Raw genomic sequence first — 16332 nt, forward strand, 5'->3', positions numbered from 1 at the left:
AGCAACTGAAAGGAAAAAAAGGAAAGAAGGGGAGGTGGAAAGGAGAGGGAATGGTTTTTGTTGAGGGAGTGCTGCTTGTCTTTGTGCCATAGATTTTCCATGGGGACTGAAACCAGAAACTGAGTCAGGGCTTTTCTTTTATCCCAAGGACCTCCGGTAATGTGTGGTCTAAGTGGGTCTGGAAACCACCGATATTTGCCAAAAAAGACATTGGTGATTTTTTGGCTCAATTCAGCAAATATTTATTATAAAATAAATTCCCAATGTAATTTTTCATCTTTTAACCAGATTTAGCTCAACCATTTGGTCTTGTTGTATCAAATAAGGGATTAGATTTCTTTTGAACTCAGTGGAAAGGAGAATGAAAGTATTTTCATTTCCATTACGGTTTATTCTGTCCTTCTAATAGGTTTTCATTCAATCATCAACTAAAATTTGGGTCCTACAAAATATTTCATTTGTTCACTTATTCTTCCTTTCTTTTAATTTCCATATTAGGAAATTTCTAGTAGAAGATTGTGACTTAGGGATTAAGGTGGTACAAGTTTGTTTTCATCCTTAGCTAATGATTTCAGCGAAGATTAATGGACCACTATTATGTGGCAATGTTCTGGTTCCTTTGAATTCAAAGTCGAACAACGTATGATTTTTGTCAGCTTAAAGAGTTTACAATTCTAGGGTATGCTAGCTCATTCCTATAATCCCAGTACTTTGGGAGGCTGAAGCAGGAGGATCAGTTTAAAAAGAGTTTGAGACCAGCTTGGGCAACATGGGGAATCCTCGTCTCTGCAAAAAGTGAGAAAAATCATCAGATGTGATGGTAAGTGCCTGTGGTCACAGCTGCTTGTGAGGCTGAGGTAGGAGAATCACGAGTCCCAGAATTCAAGGTTTCAGTGAGCCATGATAGCACCAGCCTGGGTAACAGAGTGAGACTCTGTCCTGCCTGCCCCACCCCACCCCACCAAAAAACAAACCAACAAACAAAACCAAAAGAATTTACAGTCTCACGGATTCCCACTTTAAAGAAAGAAAAGTATGATGCATTGACAAAGCAATTTTGCATGTACAGGGAATGAACAGTTATGAAGCTGAGTTCCTGGAAGGGAGGTCATCTTCCATAATGAAATCATACAGGCTTCAGAATCAGTTAAACTTGGCTTTAATTCTAGCTTTGCTGTTAGTAGTCTCTGAGGGGAAGCCATGTTTCTTCTCTGAGTCTCAATTTCCCCGTCTTTAAAATAGACATAATTATAGGACTTATCACATACTGGTTTAAATGTGATGACACATGTAAAAGGCCTTAGCCTTAGACCTGACCCTGAGGAAGGGGCCAATTAAGGGCAAGTGAAACCTGTAAGGAGAGTGGAGACTGTCCAACAAGGAAATGAGCTATCTTCCAGTTCTGCACTTTCTAATTATGCTTTCTTACATTTGAAACTAGGACATTATGTCTGTCCTATTGAGTTGCTGCAAGGATTGTGTGGAATGGGATAATGTGAGCAACTCTTGTCACTAGATATGTTTTAGGTAAGTGTTATTAGGAAGATGTTAGGGATATCGTGGGGACTAGATTGCGTGGTGACAGTATGTCCAAGAAAGGCTGAGCATTAGTTGGAACATTTGTGCTCAGTAACCTGATTATTGTGGTGCTTTCTGGGTTGGGGGTTTCTGGAAAACTTTAATCTAATTGCTTGTCGTAAGAATTTTTCTGACATGTGGAGGTAGTTTAATCTGGAAGTGACCTTGGAAATAATTAAAAATTAAAAGAGCGTTGTTGTCTGGAATAGTATGTGAAGAAAATGTCACTTGTTCACTACAAATCTCAGTCTTCCCCTCTACAGAACATGAGAACAGCTTCTAGAAATGAGGAGCTATTTGGGATTGTTATTTTTGTTTTTTGTTTTGTTTTTTTTTTTTGGAGTAAAGAAATGACTGCTTTTTACAATGGTGAGTAATATGCTACAGAGACTCATAAAATCATACACTTTAGGAGCTGAAAAGTAGCTGAAGGACCATCTGATTGAAATTTTAAATTTTATTGATGAAGAAATTAAGCTCAAGGAAGGCTGTTAGTTGTCCAGGACCACAGAGTTAACTATTGAACTTAAGAAAACAGCCAGTTCTCTGCTCAAATTTCAGCTGAAACCACATTGTATAATGAGAGAACTCAACGTAACATTACAACTGAATACTTTAAATTCTTTCTAGTCAGTGGCAACTTAGGGTAGAGAAAATCCAAAGGGATTTTTAAACAAGTTTGTTACAATTATGTAAGAAAATTAAAAAATTTAATTTTAGCAGTGAATTGAGATTTTGTAAGCATTCTTGAGCTTCTAAATTAACACTTCAATTTTTATATACTACAGAGCTATTAATTATGTATCTGATCTTAATTACTTATGTCAAAATATATCTAAAGCATCAAGTTCCCCTGTTTTAAGAATCTGAGCAATCACTGCTTCTTATTGTGGACCGAGTCATAGATGTTCAATAACCTGACTCACTACTCAAGGTCTTTTAGTAGGTACCATTTTTAAGTGGATCCATCCTACTTTTCTCAGTAGTATTTATTATTGTGAATTATAGTGACTGTGAATATACAAGGTTTCTGAAAGTACTGTGAAGTTGCAGAGAGGCATACATCAGCAAAATCCATGTGACTTCTGTTTTATCAAGTGAAAATGAGGCATTTTCCTGATTGGCAGCAGAAGGACCCCAACCCTCCTGTGAATAATACTTTCTTAGTTTGAAACATGGGCTTGAGAAATAGTCTTCTTTTAAAAACTTTTGAACAAAGACTGTAATTCATAGTCTTTCTTTGGGGAGAGCTATTTCAATATTACTGTTTCTTTATGTGCTGAATAAAGCACCAGACTTGGAACTGTATTGCCCTTTTTTTGTATTTTGGCTTTCCCCTCAATCCCTTTAGGAGACAGTCACTGGTAATAGCATGATCCTGGAAATGGCAGAGCTGGGGCCGTACCCACAGAGTGAAAGGCCCACAGTGAGTGCCATGTTTTGGTTACTAGACCCGGGACGAGAGCATTCTTGGCAGTGAATGTGCAGTTGGCTTTTGAATATCTGGCTTTTGTATGTGTGTTTATTGGTTCTTTCTTCATGTTAAGCTCTATTTGCTGAGGACTTTGCTTTTCTCAATCTCTGGTTGTATTACAAAAATTATTTTAGGCCAATACATACTCATAGTAAATTATTCCAGCAGAACAAAAACTTATACCGTGCACTGCAGACTGTCCCACCAGCATCAGTCTCACTCTTCACAGGAAACACCACCTACTGATTCTTGAGTCTCCCTCTAGACATTTTCCATGTGAACACATCCATGTATATATACATGGATATCTTTTTTCCTTGAATGGGCATATAGTATATGTATATTTTAGCCTTTTCACTTGATAATATGTTTTGGAGATCTTTTTGCATCACTACACACAGTTAACTCATTCCTTTAAATGGCTAAGTGATGATCCATCTTAGGGATATAACATTCTTCACTGATTTTCTCATACACTTTCCTCTCTTTCTCAGACAACATTCCTCAAGACAGGCATTTAGTCAGTCTCACACTTCAGCTAGTGTTACCTGGAGGAGGCTCAGTTTTGCAACCTTGAGAAAGCAAGCTGGTGAGAGCCTGGGAATAACAGTTGCCTGTCATCGTCGGCACCTCCCTTCAACCTCTTGGCTATGAGGGGTGATATGTATTTTTGTGTTCACCAAAGTCAGAGATGCAGTGGTGGCTTCAAGAGGCAGTGGAGCGTGGACAAGTAAGTGGGAGGTTGGGTACATCAGTGGCAAATCCTTAGATTGGACATAATGAAGCAGAAAATCAAGATAACTGCACCGTGAGAATTTTCAAGGTCAATAATGCTGCTCGCTCTCTTTTTATGTTGTTAGCACAGGGGCTGGTTCGAGCAGCTTTGCCTGTTTTCTCAGGCAGGAGGAAGGCCCCAGAGCTTGTAAAGCCCATCTCAGGAAGAGCTTGCATACTCCCAAAGGAAGCTGAAATGTCAGTTTTAGCCTGCCTTTAAGCAAGAGTGCAAAACTTTGGACAAGATAAGTAGTTTTCAAACTTCTTTTAGAAGAGGAACTTATTTTTCCAGTGAAATCTCTTACTATTCCCCTAAAGTAGATAAAAGCAGAGCTTTTTGGTCCACTTTTGGTCTTTCCCCAACACATTGAATTGTTTGGCATCTTCCCAGAACACAGATTGGAAAACAACAGTCTAGACAGCATATCTTTTCAACTGCGATGTTACGATGTTATCTTTCTTTGTCTTTAAATAGAATTTAGACATTATGAAGGGTTTCTCCTTGGCATATAATATCGAAGTGGAAATACCTTCCATTTGTCCTTTTTAAAAGGGCCTGTTTTTACTTTACTAAATCACAGGGCAGCCTGTTGGTTGAAGATAGGATGGATCACTTTGGTTAACTTTTAGCTACAGAGGGAAAAGTTAAAAGTATCCAGATTGGGGGAAACTAGCTTGTAAAGACAGCAAGTCTTTATACAAATTCCAAAGCCTGTGAGATTGATTGCTTTTAGTGTTTGCTACAGCCGAATGATTAACTAGAACCCTGACACTAAGCCCATATGAGAAGTGATTTATGCTCTGAGTGCAGAAAGATGTTTGCATGTAACCATTGGATTTCTTATTGAGGTCTTTTAAACATTGTTGATCTTGGGGATACCCACTCCTTACAGAATTTTTATTTCATTTTGCATTTTATTGTCTTATGCCAGAGGCCAAGGCCAACCTTATAATATTTACTAAGTTTGATTGGTCAGGACTTTTTAGGGGATTCCACTGAGTCTGGGGAAGAGAAGAATACTTCAAGTTATCTAAAGTGAAGATTGCACTAAAAGTTTTTACCACCACTAATGAGATAGTTGGTTTTATGATTAATCACTTTTTCTAACTAAAGATGTACCATGCTCACAAACATTGAACTATACTATATTTATTTGGGATTTCAAAAATGACATGTTTGTTGATCAACACCAGAGCCAACTTTCATGGAGGCTTTTTTTTCTTTTTTTAAATTGTAGATGAAAAGCTCCCATTTCCCTAAGTTGAAATAGGATATTTTGTTTCCATGCTCTACGTATTCAGAGAAACTTCTCTAGTAACAAACTGTAGAAATGATCCCTGAAAGTATAGTCTTAGGATATTTTGTTTCAAAATGTTTATTGAGCATCTACCATGTGCCAGTCACGGTTCTTGGTCATTGAGATATTGATAGCAAACAGAGAAGACAGTTCCTGCCTTCAGTGGACCTGCTGTCTCATCATTAGTAGCTAGTTGTTAATCTGGCAAAAAGTCACTTGCCTCACTATCCACAAAAGATGTTGTCTGAGGGAGGCAGTATGCTTCAGGGTAGTGAAACCTGTCATTTTGGTAGGCAACTTAATTTTCTGTGCATTCAAGGTAAGGCTAATGGAAGTCAAAGATCATGGTCTTGCCCTGAGTGTAAGATAGTAATACGTAAGTTCTCAAAATGTGCTATTACCTACCTGCAGGTGGAAAAGTAAAACATTTTCCTAACTATATGCATTCCTCCAGGTGTAATGCAGACTTACAAAACAAAAAGCATTCAGTTGCAGTTCTCTCATAATAGAGAATATCAAGAAATCGGAAGAGTAGCTGATGAGGAGATGCTTTCCCTGGCTCCTTAGAGCTGTGTGTATCTAGAGCCCTCATCTTTTGTATCTTTCTATTATAACCATCAGAGTGCTAAGGCCTAAAAGCTGACTTGAGTAGTCAAGAATTCTTACTTTTTCTTGGGGAGATATTTTAATTTTTAAGATGGTGAATGCTTTTGCTTTCTGTTGCAGTAATTATCTTAGACTGTAGATGTAAGGAATCAGACTTGGTCAACTACTGTCCTGGACGGGGACTGATTCTAAGTGACAGCTCAGATGCAAAGTCATATTTGTCTTGTTCTATTCTGTGCCACGTCATGCTATAAGTTGTCATATTATTATGCTGTATTTTAGGAAAGTAAATGTCTGTGTTGCCATTAAGAAAGGTTGTTTGTTCTTTTCTTGTAGATCTGCTTTAGTTCTTTGTAAATTCTGGATATCAGCCCCTTGTCAGATGGGTAGGCTGCAAAAAATTTTTCCCATTCTGTTGGTTGCCGATTCACTCTACTGACTGTTGCATGGGGAGAAATGACAGATACAGGTGAGGGGATGGAAGGCAGCAAACCACACTGCTATGTGTGTACCTATGCAACAATCTTGCATGTTCATCACATGTACCCCAAAACCTAAAATGCAATAAAAAAAAAAGAAAAAAGAAAAAGACAAAAACAAATAAACAAAGGAAGTTAAAAAAAAAAAAAGAAAAAGAAAGGTTGACGTCTGTGAATAAATTTGCCTTTCCTTGTGTCTTTCTTTGTGTATTAATGTATTTGGAAATACAGTTTACTGCCTAAATGTAGCACAAAGCTCTCCCTTTTTTCCTATCCTCAGTGGCCTGGCCTGCACTCGAGCTTTTGTGATTGCCTGTCTAGATTGTCACTATGATGTAACAGCTCTCTTTATATCAATTTGTGTTCCTGTCCCACCCCTACCCATCTTTTAGGCTCCTCCACACTGATGCTGCAATGATCTTTCTAACTTAAAGACTGATCTTATCCCTAGAGGATTTTGTTCATAGCATACAAGACTTTTTGATGGCCTTCCAGCCTCCACTCCCTGCACTCTCTACCCTCTGCCTACTTTGTGTCTGGGAGTATCCAGTGTCAGTATCTATCAGACTATGAGCTTGATGAGGACAGGGTCCATTTATGCATGTACCTCTTTGAAACTCTGGGATCCAGAATGGGTCCGTGAATATGGTGGGGTTGCAAAAGCTTTTGTGGAATTAAATTGAATTTCGTACACTGTCTGAAACTAACAAGATTTTGGCTTGTTAACAAACCAGGTTACATCGCCTTCTGTCTAAACACTTAATTCTTATTTGATGGACTCAACATTGTCAAAGCTCTCTGAAAGGGAGAATAGACAGTTCTTTCCTCTGACTGCTCAACAAACCTTCAGAAGTATATTTAGAACATTTAGCACTTGAAGAGTGTTAAAGACTGTCTGTATATTTCATAAGGCTGTCCTCCTCCTCATCTGATATGAGGAGGTGATATTAATTTCTAAAAATAATAGAAAGGCAGAGTAAAGCAATCCAAGAGGTCTTCTACACTGTGTTCTTCAAAGTATCTTTTGCCTTTAGGCTAGCTTGAGAACAGAACATGAAAAAATTTAGCAGATTTTTCATTGTTTCTTGAATCTGCTTTACATTTTTATAATTTTTACCTTGTTATATTCTGTGCCTTTTTTTTATATTCCTTATAACATTGATTTTAGCATTTACCCAGGGATGTTTAACCAAAGTGTATGAATTCAGTGTTATTTCAGGATGTCTCCTGCGTACTAGATCAAATTCTTTCTCTGCAAATTTTTCAGTCTTTTGTTCAGCAGAAATTTTTTTCTATCAAAAATTTCTGTTCAGCAGAAAGTTTTATTTGGATTGCAGATTATTCGCTATGATTTGCAGTCTTTACAGCCACTTGTAATTTATTGCTTTTTTTTTGGTTTTTCCTATTTCATGAGGCTAAGAGACTGCATGCAGATGAGAAGCTAATATATGGCATGCTCTTTAAATTCAGAAATGACCCTACTCACTATCAGGGTTGGTGTCTTGAGTTGTGTTTCATGGACCCACACAGATAATTTGTTACCTACAGTCTCTGTTGATCTCATTCTCTTGGAACTAATGGTGCACACTTTGGAGGTAATTATACTGTCTCTGTGTAAAGAATAGGACATTGAGGTTTAATGGATTTAAGTTACTTGCTCAGAATAACCTGATTTATTTGTCTAAAACCCATTTAAAATTTTTTTTATCATAAAATTTTGTTCTTAAAAGGAAAAATGACAATTTAAGGAACTGCCATATACCCACCACCCTTTTAAAGGTATCAATATTTGCATGTTTTAAGGCCCAGTCTTCATCACTGTACTTGCTTTACACCTAAATGTAATATTTTCTGATCTTCCCAGTGTCAACTGAGTTTTCTAAAGAAAACAGAAAACTGAGTTTTCTAAAGAAAACAGTTGACACTGGGAAGATCAGAAAATATTACATTTCTTTTTAGGCTCATTTAAATCGGATTCATGTAATGATTTAAAATTATTCTTATTGTGATTATTTTAAAACCCACAAAGCTAAGAAAATCCATTTTAAATCACTGGAGGGAAAAAATGCAAAAATAAGCAAACTGGAAATCTTAGCAGATGGGTAATTAAAAGCAAACAAAGCAGAATTATCTGAGAGTTAGTATGCATAGTTCTATATACTAAAAATGGGAGATTAAGTATTCCCAGTCCTTGACAATCTAGCAGCAGATAACTGATTTTGTCTCCAGACATTCTCCACTCTGTGGTCTCCTGTACTTTCTTCTACCATTTTCCTGGCCCAGCGAGGAATAGAGGCAGTGGAGTAGCATGAATGACTCCAAGTGACAGTGTCCTTTAATGATTTGCATTATTTTTGGGTTAGGCATAGGATTGCTTTTGGTTATTCACACCACCTCTCTGTTATCGTCCCACAGATAAAATATTGATTCAGATAGCTGCTTTAAACTATAAAATTCTAGGGCCATAGCTTGGCCATCTTTGTAGTCCTAGCACCTAGGACAGGGCCTGACTTCCAATAGGTTTTCACTGGATATTTGTTGGCTAGAACAGAACCACTCTAAAATGATGTGTTATTGTTAAGAGCCTACATGAGAACTGCTTAATTTTTAAGCTGGATTAACATAATCTAAACAATAAATTTTTGGCGTGCATTTAATGTAAGATAAAAGATTGTTGTTATTTTGAAAACAAATTGAAAACTGAAAAAATTAAACTGATCTAATTTTGCTCCAAACACATTACCAAGAATAAAGCAAATAGTATAAATTATGCTGAAATGGGAAGGAAAGGAGACAAAATCTAAAGGGAGGGAAAGATTATAGCTAGAAAGCAAAGTTATTTTTCAGAACTATTATTTCTGTTGTGACCTTTTCTTCAAGTTAACTGGTAATACATACAGTGGTTTGCTTTTTCTAATACAGAAACCCATGGCATTCTAGGAGCTTATTTATAATTCCCTGCGAAGAGCTGGCAGTAAAGAAGAAAGCTTAATTATACATTTTAACCACTGTGCTTCGTGTGGTCAGATGAAATGTTATTCTGATTGTACTGTCGTATCTTTTACGTCTGAGCAAACATACCTGGCTTACTTTCCCCAACTTCCCCCTGTCCTTTTTCTCTGTTCAGGAAAATCAATTTGGTTGAATTTCTTGTGTAGGGTGAAACCCATGGACTCGTACAGAGTTGGTGAGTGGGCCATCAATGGGATCTCTGTTAGCTCATTTTTCATCAGGGAGATACATTTCTTTCCCAAAGCTGAGATCTAGGAGAGTTGCCAAGTAGCTAGAGTTTAAAAAAAAAAAATACACAAAAACAGCAAACAACGTAATTCTTTCATGTGGCGATCTCTCCATTGTGCTCCTTATGCTTGCTGCTTGCTGACCATTTCTAAAATAGAGTCAATGGGTTGTTTTGCCTTTGGCTGTTTCTGGGCTCTTAGACACTTAGTCTCACAGCTTGGTTCTGAATAATTGTTCACTGACAGTATTCAAAGAGCGGAAATGCAAGGCTTTCTTTTTGTAAGGTGGAACTAAATTGGAAAACTATTGAAATTCATGAAAGATTTCTCAGGTTTACTATTTTGTGAGTTTAGCACATGTAAAACATTGACAAAACTTTAATGTCCGTATCTGAGCATGTTTGTTCTTTTAATCCAAAGTCCTCATTGTTTATTTTTTTTATAGCCCTGTCTATCTCTTTCACAGGATCTATATAGTAGTAGCATAAAACCCAAATGTGGTCTTTCTTTTTTGCTCTCCAGATCTTTGGAAGTGATAGTATGAAACAAGCCAATTAACACAACTTGTTTTCATCTGCTTTTTTATGACTGTCTCTTGGTGGCCCTCCGCCCCAGAGAAAGCAATGATGTCTACCTGGCTTATGGTGGTTATTTTAGTTGTGAGTACTCAAAGTTGTCTTGTGTGTAGATTCCTTAAAGAAGTTGTTGTTTTTCCATGACCTAAATAGGACACTGTTCCCAGGTAACTTTGGCAGTCTAAAAAATGACCTCTTCCTTGGGGCCTCTCAGAGATTGAATTGAATTGACTGATTCTAAGTATTATGCCATTAGCAAAATATGTCTAACAATCACTTTGAGGACGTGGGACAAATGTGGTCTCAGTTCAACTGTGTTCCTCTCAGAATAGCCCTGTGGTGACTCTCTCCTACTACGCCGGTTCCATAAGGGTGGGGTGGAAGACCCCTGCTGCAGCCAGCAGTGCTGTTCCATGTCCTTTCAAGTGCACTGTCCCTCTGCTGCTCAGGGTCAGGATGCCCACGCACTCCCCCGCCCAGCCTTGGAGTCCCAGCTGCCCCTTCTAGGTTGCCTTTGAAGCTGCACTCTCTGCTTGCTCTGTGGAAGTTCCTCCTTTAAGCTCTGCTGAGTGAAAAGAATGATCACTAGTTATGGTGCTCAAGAAACATTTGATAAATTAAATTCTCCTGACTATGTTGTAGTCAAGAAACAAAATATTTCTATTTCACCTTGAAATTATAGTGTGTGTTATACAGTTAGGCTTGCTGCAGTAATAGGCTCCAAGAAAATGGCACTTGGGTTCTTTTGATTTCAGTTCTTCGTAGCAACACTAAGTTTTCATTTATTGTATATCCTACGACTGCTTTTCCCAAAGTAGGCTAATACTGGATTCTGCAGTCAATTTAACTATGCCACCTGCTGTTGCAGTCTTTACATCTCCTGTTGGAACATGGCTGTTACATTGACATGGTGATAAAGTTATGATCACAGTGTTTTTGGTGTGGGTGTCCAGTAGTGATGAAGAGTAGCCACGCACCATGATTGGAATCAATAGACATTGCCTAAGATCATTACTGTACCTCACTTTCAGTTAGACTGTAGCAGGAAATCTTTGACATCAAGGGCAGCCCTCTCAATCATGTTTCATAGCATTCAGGCAGCAGTGCCATGTGTCACACATAGTTGATGCTTGTGTGATAGGGCAGAACTCATTAGTATGTGTCTGTGCACAGACTCGCTGGGCCCTCCACTCTCTGAAGAAAGAAAGTACAACAATCAATGGATGAATTCTTCAGAGAAAAGCTATCAAATTGGAATACAAACTAACTCCTTTGAAGCTCCATTGGAGGGGAACTTGTGTATGAGGATGGGCATGGAAAATACAGAGGAAGTGGCCAAGGAAAGCAGATAGAAAAAGTGGGCTGGTGTGGATAAATGAGTGAGTCTTCCTGGAGTAGAAAAATGAGTGGCTTCAGTACATTGTGTGTTGTTTGAGAATAATATAAAATAGGGCTTTCATGTTGCTATGCACTCTATTCTGGAATTCCTTGAGACAATGGTAGGAGATGCTAGAGAAAATGGAAATTCTTCTAATTGTGACATTGTTCTGGACCATGTGAGTCGTGACTTTGTAAAGTTTGCAGTAATGATTCCAAAAGCTTGATATGATTTACCTTTAAAAATAACCTAGAGCTCGCCAGGTTCAGTGGCTCATGCCTGTAATCCCAGCACTTTGGGAGGCTGAGACGGGTGGATCACTTGAGGTCGGGGATTCGAGACCAGCCTGGCCAACATGGTGAAACCTCATTTCTACTAAAAATACAAAAATTAGCCGGGCATGGTAGTGTGTGCCTGTAATCCCAGCTACCTGGGCTACTTGGTAGGCTAAGGCATGAGAATCACTTGAACCCAGGAGGTGGAGGTTGCGCTGAGTCGAGATCGTGCCACTGCATTCCAGCCTAGGTGAAAGACAGTCCATCTCAAAAAAGCAAAACAAAACAAAAACAACCCAAAACCTAGAACTAATTTCATGATTATTGCTATATCTTATTACTCTCATTCATAAAGATTTAGAGTGTTTTCCCTCCATGGGAGAGAAAGGATGTTCCAGGGAATGCACATCATCTCCAAGCTCTTATCTTTGCTACAAGTCAGAGTGGGGATCTATTGCTATTAATCAATGTGGCAATTATCATTTATTTATAGTGCATGTGATTTGTGATTTTATGTTTTTAATTTACCCATAAGTAAATTTTTAATAAGGAAAAAGGCAAGAATAGATGAAAAAAGCCTAAGTAATGTGTTTATAGATCCATAGAACATGAGAAAGAAATACTTTTTAAATGTTTCTCTCAGTAAGAATGCAACATATTCCATAAGTTACAAACTAGAGGACTATAGGTCAAGCATGTCAAATACAGCCTGCAGTCAGGTTTAATATTGTTTAGAAAATTTTGAATCTATTGCCAACATATCAAATACGCAGATTTCACAGGAAAATCTGACTTCCAGCCATCGAAAAAAGAAAACAAAAGAAAAAAAAATCTGCCTTCTTGATTTCTCTTGAATAGTTGGAACCTTTGGAAATGTTAGGCCTGTATTCCCATCAACTGGATGTGTTTAGTAGTTTTGCTTATTGGATGAGGCATATGCACTTTTGTTTGCTGTTGCTGCCAAGATGTTGCGTTTGTAAGTACTGGCTGCTTTGTTTATGTAGGCATTGGAGTGTGTTATTTCTAACTAGATCACTAAATCAAAGGTACACAAAGTGATAGAATTTTAATGTTTATAATAATCTTGTTAATAATAATGTTAAACACCTGTACATGCTATGTATTATAATTTTAAAAAACAGAAAGGCAGATTATATTTCCATGATTAGAATATTTTGTTTTCTTATAAAGCCTCATTTTTGAGGTCTTTCGATGGCTTATTTTGCTACCCACATGCAAGCATAAAATGACATAAGCCATTTAAAGATCTATAAAAAGATGAGCTGGGTGCAATGACTCATGCCTGTAATCTCAGCACTTTGGGAGGCTGAAGTGGTTGGATCACTGAATGAAGGTTAGGGGTTTGAGACCAGCCTGGCCAACATGGTGAAACTCCATCTCTACTAAAAATACAAAATTAGCTAGACAGGGTGGTGGATGCCTGTAATCCCAGCTACTTGGGAAGCTAAGGCAGATGAATCACTAGAACCCAGGAAACAGAGGATACAGTGAGCCAAGATCATGCCGCTGCACTCCAGCCTGGGAGACAGAGAGAGAATCATTCTCAAAAAAAAAAAAAAAAAAAATCTATAAAAAGGAGCTTTATAAGAAAAGAAAAGAAATAGGATTATTTTAATTAAAAGAAATAATCACATTATTTAAAATGAGAATTTATCTTTTTCAGATCTCGAATCCATAAATTATATTAGTAGTGTGAGCTAGTTTATGTATATAAACCCTACTTTATTGTTTTATATGACAATACAGAGAATTTTAAGTCATGGTGAAGACCTTTGTCACATACAAGCTGTGTGTGCAGTCAGAGCTTCTCTATGCCTTGATTTTCTCACCTGTGATGTGAGAATCATTACAGCACCTCCCTTAGAGGGTTGTTTTGGGGATTAAATGGAATAATCTAGATAGGACAATTGATTCAGAATAAGAATTCAGTAAATATTCAGTATTATTATTTCTAGATAAAGTATTATTATTTCTAGATAAAGTCTTCAATGTTATCTACTGCATTACAATTTTTAATATTATTTGCCAAAATCTTGGTGCTATATTGGGAGTGTATTGGGCATGTCTTCATCTTCTGTCAGCAGCAAGGGTGTAAAACTGTGCTTTAGAAAGTTACTTCCTGCAAAAATCCTAACTTCTAAAATTTCATCTAGTGCCTTATGCCTTCATCTGCAAAATGAGGAGACTTCTCTTCACCATCCACCTTGTAGCATAAGGCAAAGTAGAAATTTTGTAGTGATAATTGAGGCTATTCATAGAAAGCTGCTATAAAGACTTTGCCTTCCATAAATAAGTTTGATGAAGATGAATTTCGTCACCCATTTTCCAATTTCCGACTCCATGAATTTTTCAAGCTTTGGTAATCAAATATAGAAAAGCATAAGTATAAAGTTGTGGCCGAAAGTTATGCAAACTACTAATTTATTGATATGAAAATATACTTTGTCCTTGATGTGTGTCTTGTCTTGCAATTTTAACATTATTTTTCCTTGTGTTGATGTTGACTTCTTGCTGGAAGCAGGGAGGAAACATAGATTTTACTCCCGTGCCTTAAATTATCCACAAGGAAAAGGTTTTTTAATCAGTGTACATGGGTATAGCACTAACTTGGGGAAGATACTGTTCATCAACAGAAATTTATGATTATGTGTTTTCGTCTTGTTGTTCAGTCTCCCCAAAAAATTTGGTTTTAAGTGGGAAGAGGTACAAATGGTACCACAAGAACTATTTCTTGGATTTGAAATTGTTGTTTTCTTGTACTACAGGAATCCCACATTGCTGAGCAACCACTGTCCTTTCTGAGGAAACAGAAAGCAGTAATTCACTGTTGTAAATGAAGATTGAGTGTGATGAGTTACATTTGAGGAAAATGTCCTTTTAAATGATTGCAAAAACACAAACCTATCTCAGCTGTAGGGTTTTCAGTGTAGAGACTCTTGTGAATTTTGTCTGGCTGCCATTGTCATTGTTGTTACATTTATGCCATTTCTGTCACTGCCTGTTAGGTGAATGTTTTGCTTTTATCTGATAACTTTGGAAACGGGAGTTATTTCTCCTGAGGCTGTAAGGCAGGAATGTCTTTCAGGATCTGGTTCATTCTGAAGTATGGAGCTGTTTTTCCTGAAGAGAAGGTAAGTTGTTAGACATGGTTTTAGTTCCCTGCTGTGTCAGTAAAAACCACCCTGTATTGCGGAAAACAGTAAAATGGAATTATCTAAGACAAGAAAGTTCAGAAAGGCATTCCAGTTGTTTTTATTGCTAACTGCTAGAAAACAATTTGTGGGATGAGCCTGTTTCTTTCTCTCTAACCTTTTATACACCTGAGCATGCGGGGCTAGAAGCCGCCAGGGTTTGAAGTGGTATTAAACAAGATGCAACAGGCAGATGACACACGGTTGTCACCATTTCACGTATTGCTGGTCTCTAGAAAAATACACCCAAACCACAGGTGACAAAAGAGACAGTAAAGACACTGGTGTTTTGGTAGAGACTGGTGGAACATTGCCAAATTCTTATCAAAAGCATTTTATTGCACGTTTTCACATTCCATATTTATTCACCCTTTTATAAGTAAATTTACATGCATAGATTGTAGATACACAACTCTTCTTTCTCATTCTTTGAAAATTTTGACTTTTCTTATTGTTAGAAAAGTCTCTGTAGTATTTTTCACTGTTAAAGACAAAAATTATCTGTTTTAATTACGTTGGGGGTCAAAGATTTTATATTCTTGAGACCAGTTAATTGAATTACCTAATTATTCCAAGAGTGGGTAATATTTAAAATGGTTTTATTAGTGGAGATCCATAACTTAGAGACGGTTTTCCTTCTAAGTTATGAGCACTTCCTAAAAGTTGTTTGGGGCTCATAATGCCACCCCCTACCGCATCCCACAAAGAAAACAATATTTTAAATTATGATAAATAAATATTAGTTTTCCATCCTAATCCACAAATCTTTGTAACCCATACTGGGGCTGATCTATACTGCTGTGGTTTCTTTTTGCTCCTCTGGAAAAATTAATGCCAAGTCACAATGTGACATATGACTTCATATCTCCAGTATTGACAAAAGTAATATTTTGTTTTCCCTTTGCACTTGGACTGTTAGAAGGTTTTTCTCCCCTCCTCCAACAGAAGCAGTGTAAGGAGGTCTAATTCATTTTTCTCTCTTCAGTGTAGGGACATGAAAGGAGTTGGGCATAGCCACATCTGACAAAGATTGCAGCAGAAAGAGATTTTTTGCTCTGCTTGTCCAACCTCCCCCGCCCACCTCCCCCAACCCCTGGCCCTCATAGTAAGGATTATATTGACTACCTGGCCCAAACAAGTCTTGGGTTCAAGAAGCTGGTGATAGCTAGGTTCCTGTGTTAGGCACAGAAAGCAAGAGGGCAGGTCAAGTCAGAGTCCCTGAGGACAAGCATGAAGTCAAATGGCCTGTGATAGATGTTGCAGAGCAAATAGCTTGGTATTGGGCAGAAATGGGGTCCCACGGTGAGCAGGTAGAAAACCCTTTGTGTGGGGATGAGGATCCAAGATGGCCAAATAGGAACAGCTCTGGATTGCAGTTCCCAGCAAAAACGCAGAGGCTGAGTAATCACTGCATTTCCAAACGATTTTTTACTGCCCACAGACC

General features: G+C 37.7%; 1 protein-coding gene and 1 pseudogene across 7 annotated transcripts in view; one reads left to right on the forward strand and one right to left on the reverse strand.

Annotated features, from left to right (window-relative positions):
• FRAS1 (Fraser extracellular matrix complex subunit 1) overlaps nt 1–16332 on the forward strand; it is a 460403-nt gene that overhangs the window by 89447 nt on the left and 354624 nt on the right. The window lies entirely within an intron of this gene.
• LOC120363679 (small nucleolar RNA U3) lies at nt 5101–5180 on the reverse strand (annotated as a pseudogene).

Source organism: Saimiri boliviensis, chromosome 3, assembly GCF_048565385.1.
Source record: "Saimiri boliviensis isolate mSaiBol1 chromosome 3, mSaiBol1.pri, whole genome shotgun sequence".
NCBI classification, from domain to species: Eukaryota; Metazoa; Chordata; class Mammalia; order Primates; family Cebidae; genus Saimiri; species Saimiri boliviensis.